Below are 12,594 nucleotides of genomic sequence, written 5' to 3' on the forward strand. Positions count from 1 at the left end.
CCAAATCGGTTGTGTACAAGTAACGTCATTCACTTCCTAGTTATAGCATGTAGGGGCACTTTGGGGCCCCGTATTTCGGAAATTTCTGCGTATGGGCCCAAACGCCAAAATGTGTGTATCCTACTTTGGTCTCCCGTAACACATATCCAGACCCCAGCCAAATCGGTTGTTTACACTTAAGACCGTTTCCTCGTAAGCCTCACGTGCCTAAGATGACCAGGGACACCATTCTACGCCTTGGATGGGAAAAACTATTGCATCCGCCATTCTCCCCGGACATTGCACCTTCTGGTTATCACCTGTTCCATTCACCTTAGATTACGCTAGCTCAAATCCCTAGTAGAGTTGCAAAACGCACTTGATATCTTCTTCGCTTCATCCACCAAGTTCTACCGCAATAGAACCCATGGCCTATCAGAACGTTGGCAGGAGGTCGTCAATGCTGATGGGGACTATATTTGATCTTTCAGGTACGTCTTAGGTGACATATCGATACTCGATGGTGGTGGGTGAAAAAGCGACAGAACTTTCTTGGTTACCTTTGTACAAGTAGCTTCTCGTCGGAACAATGATGAAATTGTTTGAATTATACCAAATTCAAATAGTTAGTTATAGTTGAATTACAAATTAAACTAACTTTTCTTATCAATGGTAAAACTATCTAAAGAATATCAGTGGCTACACGCGAACTGTCAATAGGGCAATGTTCCCTTTATTACACCAGGGGCGGATCCAGGACCGACTTCTGGGGAGGGCGGTGGGTTGTTAATCTGCTACTTTTAAGGGCTCCAAAGTTTGGGATGGGTTTTATTTATATATATAAAATAAGAGTGTCCTCTTCTGGGGGGGGGCGATCGCCCCGATCGCCCCCCCCCCTGGATCCGCCCCTGTATTACACACAGTTACCTGCTTTCTTCGTCAAGAGAAAATGGAGAATTACGAACTCTTTCATTAAATAACGTTACCTTTAGATTTTGACTTTTGTTTCTGTCCAAACTATAACATTTCTATCTAATTTATTGCCTTTATTTAGTATTTATCGTGATAGTCATGATATCTGGGTGCAAACATCTTGATAGTTCGGACTCATCTGAAAAGAGCCGTTAAAAACGAATTAAACAAGTAATTCTCTTGGACACGTATTTAACTGAAAAACAAAGTGAATTTTTAGTTGTACGTCCCACTATTATGCTCTTTAGCTAAAGAAGACGGACGGTTAATGAAAGCAAAAGATTGTGGAATGATTGATTTTATGGTGTATGAGAAGAAATGGGGGAACCGCGAAAACCAACGGATACTATATTTTGCACCACAAATGATCTGGGATCAAACCAGGTACACCTTGCACAAAAGTGAGAGCTCTACCACCGATGCATCATATCCAGTATTTATATGAATATCCATTAACTTAGAATAGTATGTTTTTCCATTTAACAACACCTTTCGTTCTGAAATACGCTGCATAAAATATAATATATACACCTTTTTAGTTGCTGGCGTAAGCATATGAGAACTTACAGTTTCATTCCAGGTGCATGCGTTTTTGTATGTGCTACTTTGTTTCTCGGAAACTACTGGCCAGATCTAAACCAAGTTTTTTGAGTAAGTAACCAATCGTATAAAGAATACAAAGAACACTATATTGGTTATGTCAGCTAGCCTAGCCTAACTGTTGTAGCTCAGCTATCGTGATCAGAGACCAGAGACAGGCACTGCTTGGCTCGACTCACCTCGACCAGAGCTTACCAGCCGGAAGTTTCTCAGTTTGCAAGGATAACGTTGTATGTTGTCATTATATATCTAACATAGTAATTAGGGCAACAGTGCTCAAGCACTAACCACAAAATAGAAGAAGAAGAAAGAAATAATGTAAGTAATATCTATAGATTGATCAATACAGTATATTTTCGTTTGTGCGTTGCTGTGATAATAGAATTCGCTGTCTAGGAAATGTTTATGATATATAATTGTGTGAGTCGCCATGATAGTCAGAAGTATAATTTTGAATTGTAAAATAGAATACATTATTACGGTCAAATATAGTGTTTTGAGAATTCTAGACTGGTGTATGTTTCTTTAAGTTATCTTTAATATGCGTAACAAGTAAAATATATGCGAATATATATACGAACTGAGGTGTTATTTGTGAGATTACGTTATATATATTTATAGTGGTCACACTCAGGGCCGGCGAGAGCGGTCGCGGGCCCCGGGGCTGAGCAATCCCGGGCCCCTTACACGTTCCCTTATAACCTTTTACGTACTTACCACTTTGGACGGAGGTAAACTAAAATGAACATTAAGGCTTAGTTTGAACTCTTTATTAGACCATTAATGCGTTTAATTTACATGGTAAACAGTATTGCTATATCTCCAAATAAGTGAATAATAAGAACTCTGAACCTAGCCTATGTTCACTGTTCGCTGAAAACAAAACAAAACAACAACAAAAAACTCATTAATTTACTATTTATGATTTTGTTTAGACCCTATAGTTGTTGGTTCTAAGATTTTTAAAGGCTTCAAAACTAAAATGAATAAAAAAAAATAATATATTTAATACAACGATATCAAAGTACAGAAAAAAGTAACTTATCTATTTGTAATAGCAAAAGTTATCCCCAATGCTCAATCAAATGCTCAAAACAAACTGATTTGTGAAGGAAATAGAAAAAGCACGTATGAAATAGTTAATAAAAGCTGAGAAAGTAAATGTTCTCAACCATCCAACCTACCCTGTACTATGAATATCTTTGCATAAATTGTTGCTAGAAATAATTAGATAGAAGTAAGCTATGCAGTTAGTCTTCCTTAATTAGAGACATGATGCATTAGGCCTAATTTAGTTATTTCAATGAAATATTGCTCAAATTAACTATAGTGTGATTAATAATGTGATATTAACAGTAATTGCCTGTAGGAGAAATGAATTATGTGTGTTAATACTAGACAACTGTTACAGTTACAATGTATCCTTTTCTACGTATAGTTACAACAAAATTTCCTTTCTGGCCTTTTTCAGGGCTAATTCATCAATGTTAGCATCCAGGTTGGTACACTTGACACGTTTTGTCTCCACTGCCACAAGCCTAAGCTTGATAATCTATCTTGACATACTGTAGAGCGTAAAACATTTTTTACTCTATTTAACAGAGAGAAAGAGCGCTCTGCACTAGCAACGGTAGCAGGGATTGTGAGGAATATACGAAGGGCCACTGTCAGATTTGGAAATAAAGTTTCTAGATTCAAAGTTTTGATGTTATTTAGGAGATCCCATGGTGAAAGCGTTTTCTACCAAAATTGGCTGAATATATCAATTTCAGGCTATGCAGTTCATCAGAAAGATCATCTCCTAAATCTTTTGGGTATCGCTGGACTAGTGCAGCTGCTTGTTCTTGGATCTGGTCACCTGTCATTTCTTTGCAAGACCACAGTACACAAAAACTATTACACAAAGAGCGCACTGATTGGAAGCGAACTGAGCAAGAATATACAACATTTAGTAATTCTTTATCCTCGGCCGCCGGGCCCCCTTTGGAGCCCCGGGCCCCAGGGCTCTGGCCCCTCCTGCCCTCCCCTCTCGCCGGCCCTGGTCACACTCCAGGACTTAGTTTAATCTGATGGATAATAAGATTACCTAAAATAGTTTTCATGTCATTACGAAATCAGTGATTAGTTACTACCAGTCAAAGAATGGACAACAGAATGGAAGATGTTGGAAGAAATGAACCGCTCTCAGAACTATAATATTCTGAATTTCAGCGTTTTATGCAACAAATGAAAGAATTAATTGAAAGTAAATTGGAGTCTCAGAATGGTAGATTTGATCAATTGTCAAGTCAATTGACAAACAAATTGGAATCTCAGAGTAGTCAATTATCAAGTCAATTCGAGCAATTAGAACAATCACATAGGGATCAGTTAGAATAAATAACAAGTTAATTGAAGTCTCATAATAGTAAATTTGATCAAATGACAAACAAATTGGAACAGTTAGAACAAAATCACTGTGCGTTATTTCCACCGCCATGTTCAACGTGGTACATGGCAATTAGGTCTAGATTACGAACCTATGAAGATTTCAAAAGCATTCTGTTGGCAAATTTTGAACATGATTTATTGTGATGCCCAAATTAGGAACAAAAAATATGACAATGGACTAAATCGTAGTAGTATGGTTTTGTTTATCAATACTTACAATGAATTCAAACAACTTATCCTTTCCAACCCATTACAGAATTATAGGGCCGTATGCAGAGTCATTTTGACGCGTGATTAATGCCATACTAAAGAGTTCGACTAACATAAGGTTCCTGTAGTAGTCAGGCTTTTAGTATGACGTTAATCAAACTTCAAAACGACTCTGCATAAGGCGGATAGCGTCTATCAGGATTTTACTACCATATAAATTACAACAGTGCTTTTCAAACTTTCCAATAACGCGAACCCCCTGTTCGTTGGGGAACTGATCTGCGGACCCCCTTGCAATGCTATTTGAAATTTCATATAGTATTAAAAAATATATACTAATTAGAATTATCACTGACAAGAAAAGGATCAAGAAAAATAATGCAATAAGTAATTTATTCTAAAGAACATAAATTCCACTTGATAAACAACGTTCTCAAATGTGGGGTTACTAATGAGACGAATGAAATTCTTGGTGTTTTTCCATAACCGCATTCAAATCTGGAATAATTTTTGTCACCATCAATCTTAGGTCCGATTCCGTATTAAGACGATTTTGCTTTACAGTTTTAATACTGCAAAGAGCAGAAAAGTTCTGCTTACATAACATCAAATGTCACGATGCTACTTTAGACAACTCTTCATACTCACAGTGCACACTCAAACCAATTTGAGCCAAGAGTTACTCACAGTGGCGGATCTAGGAACTTATTTTGGGAGGAGTTTTCTCATAGTTTTTTAAATAGAAATTCCAGAATTAGGGGAGGCTTGATGTTTATAAGCACAAGAATGACTAACATTTACTTCTTCTTTTTTTAAAGTCTGAAATAGGTGGTAGTGGTGGGAGCTTACCGCCACTTGAAGATGAAATCCTTGAAATTACAAAGCGTCGCGCATTAATGTACAACTGCTTTTGAAAAAGTGCCCTAACAAAGAAGGAATTTCTCTGACTTGAAGTAATCCTATATAACGATTGTCCAACTTCAGGACAGAAATTTAGTAAAGTAGGAAAACATTTAAATTTGCAAACGTAGGATAATTTCTAATTGCTTTCTTTTTACGGAGTATGTTTAGTACAAGGGGTCCATAAGCACGTAAAAAATACAAAATATACAGGAAAAATGAATGATGCAAGTACTTAGACGTAACAGAACGTAACCAAATCTAAGCTAAGATAACCTGAATCTAGTTTTGTTCAGGTAATCTAAGTTAATCTGAACTAACCTAAACTAACCTAATACTAGTAGAAATAAGCGAAATTCTATGATTTTTTTGGAAAATTATGCTGGACCCATATACTAATATAAACTAACCGAACCTAACCTAAACTTACCTAAACTAACCTAACCTACCCTAAACTAACCTAATGTGAACAGAAATTACCAAAATTGTAACTTTTTTTTAGAGAAAAGAGCTGGACCCCTTCTGCTAAACATAGGCCCTTTTTTACTAACTAAAAAAAAATCTTCTTGCATAACAGTTGTGAGTTCCATTTTATTACAACACATTTGCATTTTTAGGCGTCGCGGACCCCCTGGCTAGTTCCTACGGATCCCACTTTGAGAACTACTGAATTACAGTGCATGAACTTCAATCATTTACTGTTAATTGTTCAAAATTATGAAAAACAGATGTTTGTACAGTATAGTGGAAGTAAGAATATACGTAATAATCTTACCAATACATTTCCTATATGTAACATCAGCATAAAACCAGGTACAAATACTGAAAATTGTAATACCAGACCCAATGGTAAGTTTGATTTTTAGAAATAACAGGTATAGAAATAATCGGTACAGTCAGCCTAATACAGCTAATGGTAATAATCGGAATGGGATAGATGGCAGAAATGTTTGTAGTAGAAGACAAGCGAATAATGAATCGAATTCTACACGCAATACTGTACAAGATTGTGAGGTGCAATGTGACCTAATTGACACAACGTACAGGACTACTTTAACCTAACGCCTGTTGGCATTGAACAGGTTAAAGATCATGTTAACAACTAAAACTTAGTGTGTAAACTGATATATGTTTCAAATAGTGAAAATGTCCTTCGTTTCATACGAAAAACAAATTATTTTGTGAAATACCTTAAAGTAAACTGGTACAAATTATTAAAACTTGGGTTACTCAGAAGTGTTATCCAAAGTTAATTTAACCTCCTCCGTGGATTTGCACAGTATACTGTACATCGAACTTGGGTATGCTTTAGGGACAGTTATTGATTTAGTTGAGATAAAAAATTATAATTATTCGTCTTAATATTTATTTTGGACCCTTAAGGTCCTTTATAATGAAATTTTTAAAATATATACAGCTGGTGATCAGAAAAATGGAAACACCTGTAGTTGGCAACACGTCAGATGTATGGGTTGGCAGAGGTGTCGTAACGCCCGCAGCGCCGGACCGCTGGTGGTGGTGTGTTAGGTCGGTCTCCATACTACGTCAGGCGCAGTGGAACAGCAGTGTCCAATGGCTGCAGCAGACGGAGGTAGTGTAAAATGGGAGACCTCTCAGATTTTCAAAGAGGGCAAATTGTTGGTGCGCGGTTATGTAGAGTGAGTGTGACGGCAGTGGCTACTGTGTTAGGTGTGTCGCGTGGAAAAGTGTCGAAGGTGATGACGGCCTACACAACACACGGGAAAACCACATCGGGGAAGTGGAACAGTGGGCGAAAGAAAATCATGAGTGACAGGTCACGCCGGGTATTAAAGAGCATTGTCACGCAGAACCGTCGTGCCACTGCCGAGCAAGTGACGGAGGAACTCAATCAGCACCTCCCCCACCCTGTTTCGACAATCACAGTCCGCCGCGAATTATATCACATGAACTTACGTGGTTGTGTTGCACGGGCCAAACCGCTCATCAGGGACCATAACGCTTTCGAACGTCGCAAATGGTGCCGCGACCATGCAACTTGGACCGTTGAGGACTGGAAACGTGTGATATGGTCGGATGAGTCATCCTTCACCCTATTCCCAACCACGGACCGTGTTTATGTGTAGAGAACGCCCAAAGAAGCTTATGATCTGCAGTGTCTCCGCCCAACTGTGAAACATGGCGGCGGCTCGGTGATGCTGTGGGCCGCCATATCATGGTTTTCATTGGGTCCTGTGGTCACACTTAGCGGACGAATCACCGCCAACGATTATGTAGCAATTTTAGGAGACCACTTGCATCCTATGGTCCGGATGTTGTTCCCGGACAATGACGCCATCTTCCAGGATGATAATGCACCCATTCACACAGCTGGCGTTGTTATAGCGTAGTTTGAGGAACATCGGGATGAAGTTCAACACCTCCCCTGTCCCGCCCAATCCCCAGATCTCAACATAATTGAACATTTGTGGTCCGTCTTGGAAACACGACTCCGGCGACGATTTCCACCGCCATCCTCTCTCACAGAACTGGCCGATGCTCTGCACGAGGAATGGTGTAAAATTCCACTTGCTACCATCCACGACCTCTATGCCTCCATCCCACGTCGCATCAAGGCTGTTCTGAAGGCGAAAGGTGGCCCGACACCATATTAATCTGGTAAGTAGCAATTTCGTTCAGGTGTTTCCATTTTTCTGATCACCATCTGTATATTTTTCAAGATGTACACTATAAAGTACATTTTCCCTGTAGCATTTGTATATAGTACACATAAAATGACCAACTTCAGAACACTACTAGACTTTTGAGTATGAAAGAGTGTACTATAGAAAGGTCTCTTTTGTGATTACGCACCATAACAAACCCTTTTGGTGGAATTCATAGACACAATTTCTTTTTTGGTTTAGACACAAATGTACTTGGTATTTTTGACAAAGAAAATGATATCTGAACTTTCCGTATGTCTAATATTTGCGACGGGTTGGTTAATCCCGACCATCATGAATAGGAAGATGGTCTACTTTACCACTTTTACACTTTGTCAGTAAACTTTGTAGTGGACAAACACCGTGTGCATGGGTTTTTTCGGAGTTCTCCAGTTTGTTCCCACTTTTTTTCATTCGACCATTTCCTCCATTTCTCATCATTACCGTCTCCTTTAACCTAGCTGGCATAATCGTGTGACGTAAACTTTTTTTTTCATCTGCATTGCAACAGAATCCAACCAGAAATACACTGCACGGAGTAGAACTTTTCCACGGGACTAAGGTAAAATGTACAGTATACTGTACATGTTTTTTTCTCAAAGTACGCTTTAACGCAAATAAAAATAATAATATGAGTGTTATTTGGCATATAATATTCAAAATTAGTCTCCTGCAATACACAAACGAGCAATTGTTTATTTTGATCAGCCCTGTTTACTCAATAAAAACACAGTTTTAAAGCACGAGGAAAGCACAATTTTCACCAAGCACAGTCACAGTCACTATCATGGCCACATTAGTAGTTCAATGATTGGCCAACAAGTAGCAACACTGTCTATGCACAATCTTCAATGAACACCAAACACTGCAATTCAATGAACACAAGTGCATTTGAATGATTATTGGGCAGTTTTCATTGTTTTCCTTCAATAAACGTAAAAAGAAAACGTAAATTTGCCACGGAGGAGGTTAAATAACGTTTGATTTTTCTGATTAATTCATTCTTAGTAAAATGATTCTGTTCCATATATAATTTTAAGGCAATACCAATTAGTGTTTGTTTCTTTTTCTTTGATTAGCATTACGATTTATTGTAAAATTTAATTCTATTGCCTGGCATACGAATTACGTTTTCTGATTTTACAACTACGCCCGAACAGAAGAACATCGTTATATTTTATTTGTCTTGTAATAATAATTATAACTCCTAAGAAAAGAATTTCACTTGAACCAAAGTAAAACAACTGAAGTTTCAAATTTTGAATATGCCTATTTCTTCGTTGTTTAAATAAAATGTAATTAATTATTATGAAATGAAAAAATAATAATTTAGATATTGAAATAAATATGTAAAAGTCTAATGTTAATGAGTTTCTAATTTTATTATGTAAGGGCAGTTCAAAAAGATATGGGACTATCATGTATATATGTCATGTAAACTAATGAACAGTCCAGGATTCTTTCTTAAATTAACTGTAAGAGCAATATACAACGATAACGTTGTGTGTTGTCATTATATATTTAACATAGTAATCAGGGCAGCAGTGCTCAAGCACTAGCCACAAAATACAAGAAAAAAGAAAGAAAGAAAGAAAGAAAGAACGTAAGTAATATCAGTAGATTGATCAATATTTTTTTGTTTGTCTGCTACGGTAATGGAATTCGTTTTCAAGGAAATGTTTATGAGATATAATTACGTGAGTCGCCATGATAGTTAGAAGTATAAATTTGAATTGTGAAGTAAAATACATTATCGTCAAATATAGTGTTTTGAGAATTTTAGACTGGTGTATGTTTCTTCAAGCTATCTTTAATATGTGTAATAACTAAAATATCGATCGATCTGGGCCAACATAGGACATAAGAGAACAACTCACAAGCCCCTGAGAAATTGAGGACCGTACACCGTGAGCCCACGGTCTTTTACGACCTCCATTTTAGGGGTGAATTTATTCCCTTTTATGACCACTTTTTAGGGGGTGTACTCGTTCTCTTTTATGACCACTTTTTAAGGGTGAACTCGTTCCCTTTTATGAGCTTATTTTCCAACCCCTATTCTGAACATAGCAGATAACACATAGAAGAGCAGATAACACATAGCACTATTTTAACATAGTAGGTAACATAAGATTACGAACACATATAAGAGCAGAAGACTACATAACATAGCAGGGTGAACTCGTTCTCTTTTATGAGCACTTTCTAAGGGGTGACTAGTTCTCTTTTATGAACACTTTTTAGGGGTGAACTCGTTCCCTTTTATGAGCATATTTTTCAACCCCTATTTTAACATAGCAGATAAAACATAAGATTACGAACACATATAAGAGCAGAAGACTACATAACATAGCAGGCCTCCATTTTAAGGGTGAACTCGTTCTCTTTTATGAGCATATTTTTCAACCCCTATTTTAACATAACAGAAATGACATAAGAATACGTAACATAGCAGATAACTCATTCCAACCCTTATTTTAACATAACGAGCAAAGATTACAATCGAACACCCACGGTCTACAGATAATCATTTTAGAGGGAGTATTCATTCATTCTCTTTGATGACCATTTTTTCACCCCTAATTGAAATTACATAGCAGAGCAGATAATATATAAGATTCGTTCTCCTTTATGAGCACTTTTAGGGGGTGTACTCGTTCCCTTTTATGATTACTTTTTCAACCCCTATTTGAACATTTTAACATAGCAGAAATTTATGAACACATTCTCCACCCCTATTTTAACGTAGCACTGATTTCGTTCCCAACCCCTAATTTAACATAGCAGAAATGACACAAGCATGTCCTCAAACTACTGACCATCGTGAACAAAGGTCAAACTCAAAAACGAAACAACATATCGAGGTGCTGTTTCCACATTTAGCAATTGGTCATCAACTACTGACCATCGAGATCAAAAATCAAAACTCGAAAACAGAGCCACATTTAGTAATTGGTCATCAGGTACTACCTGTCCCAAAATTAGTGGCCATCGAGGTCAAAGGTTAAAATACTTAAAACCCAATAACTCGAAAACAGAGCCACACATTGAGGTGGTGTTTCCACATTTAGCAATTGGTCATCAACTAGTACAAGTTCCAAAGTAATGACCATCGAGGTCAAAGGTCAAAATACTTAAAACCTAATAACTCGAAAACGGAGCCAAATATCGAAGTGGTGTTTCCACATTTAGTAATTGGTCATCAACTACTACAAGTTCCAAAATACTGATCATCGAGGTCAAAGGTCAAAATACTTAAAACCTAATAACTCGAAAACGGAGCCAAATATCGAAGTGGTGTTTCCACATTTAGTAATTGGTCATCAACTACTACAAGTTCCAAAATACTGATCATCGAGGTCAAAGGTCAACATACTTAAAACCTAATAACTCGAAAACTGAGCAAAATATTGAGGTGTTGTTTCCTCATTTAGCAATTGGTCATCAACTACTACAAGTTCCAAAAATAATGACCATCGAGGTCAAAGGTCAAAATACTTAAAACCTAATAACTCGAAAACGAAGCAACGTATTGAGATGCTGTTTCCAAATCTAGTAATAGGTCATCAACTAGTACATGTTAAAAAAGTACTGATCATCGAGGTCAAAGGTCAAAACTCGAAAACGGAGCCAAATATTGAGGTGCTGTTTCCAAATCTAGTAATTGGTCATCAACTACTACAAGTTTCAAAAATAATGGTCATCGAGGTCAAAGGTCAATCTCATAAATGAAACCATATATTGAGATAACGTTGTGTGATCTATTCAATTTTGTACAAAGCAGAAAAAAGTGAAGAAGGAATAAATTTGAGTGGCTTATTTACTTTTGTATTAACAAGAAAGAAAGCAAAGATATGCCATATTAACTAGCTGAGAATTATATGTCATCTTGTATTATTTAAACAAAACGAAAGGCTAAATTTGACAAAGCGAACATGGACCATTTTACTCAAATTTGGATGGAGTATTTATCTTTGTATGAATCAGAAAAAAATGAAGGTCCGTTTTAACTAGTTCAATATTTCTGTACAATTTTGTACTACCCAAATAAACGAAATTTTATTTTTGTACCAATCACAAGAAAATCAAAGAAGGGTCATTTTATACCTTTTTCTGCTATTCAAATAATAAATTTCAGTGGTCTATTTTATTTTTGTACCAATCAGAAGAAAAGCAAAGATATGCCATTTTAACTATTAAAACAAACGAAAAGATAAATTTGAATGACCTATTCAATTTTGTACCAACGAGAAATGCCATTTTGTACTAATCAAATGAACAAAAGAAAACGAAGAAGGATTATTTTACCTTTATACCATTTTGTACTACTCCAATAAACGAGGAATACCAACCAGAAAAAAAAGAAGTGAAGATTAGGTGGATTATTTTCTTTTGTACCAACTAGAAAAGAGAAGAAGAGCTACTTTAAATAGCTCAGAATTTATGTATCAATCAGAAAAAAGCGAAAAAAGACCATTTTCAACAAGCGGAGAATTTATATACATTTTGTACTAATCAAATATACGAAAGATTAAATTTAAGTGACCTATTCAATTTTGTACCAATGAGAAATGTCATTTTAACTGGCTCAGAATTTTACTACTCAAATAAACAATGGAGTATTTAGTTTTATACCACCGAGAAAAAAAGAAATTGCACCATTTTGGAGTATTCAAATAAACAAAGGACTTACAATTTGTGTCAACACAAAATCAATTAAACGAAGTAATACATTTGAGTGAGTATTTAATTTGAAAAAAACGAAGCAGGATCATCTTAACTAGCTGAGTATTTTATACCATTTTGTATTATTTCAACAAAC

Source organism: Thermobia domestica, chromosome 8, assembly GCF_964235325.1.
Source record: "Thermobia domestica chromosome 8, izTheDome1.hap1.1, whole genome shotgun sequence".
Taxonomy (NCBI): Eukaryota; Metazoa; Arthropoda; class Insecta; order Zygentoma; family Lepismatidae; genus Thermobia; species Thermobia domestica.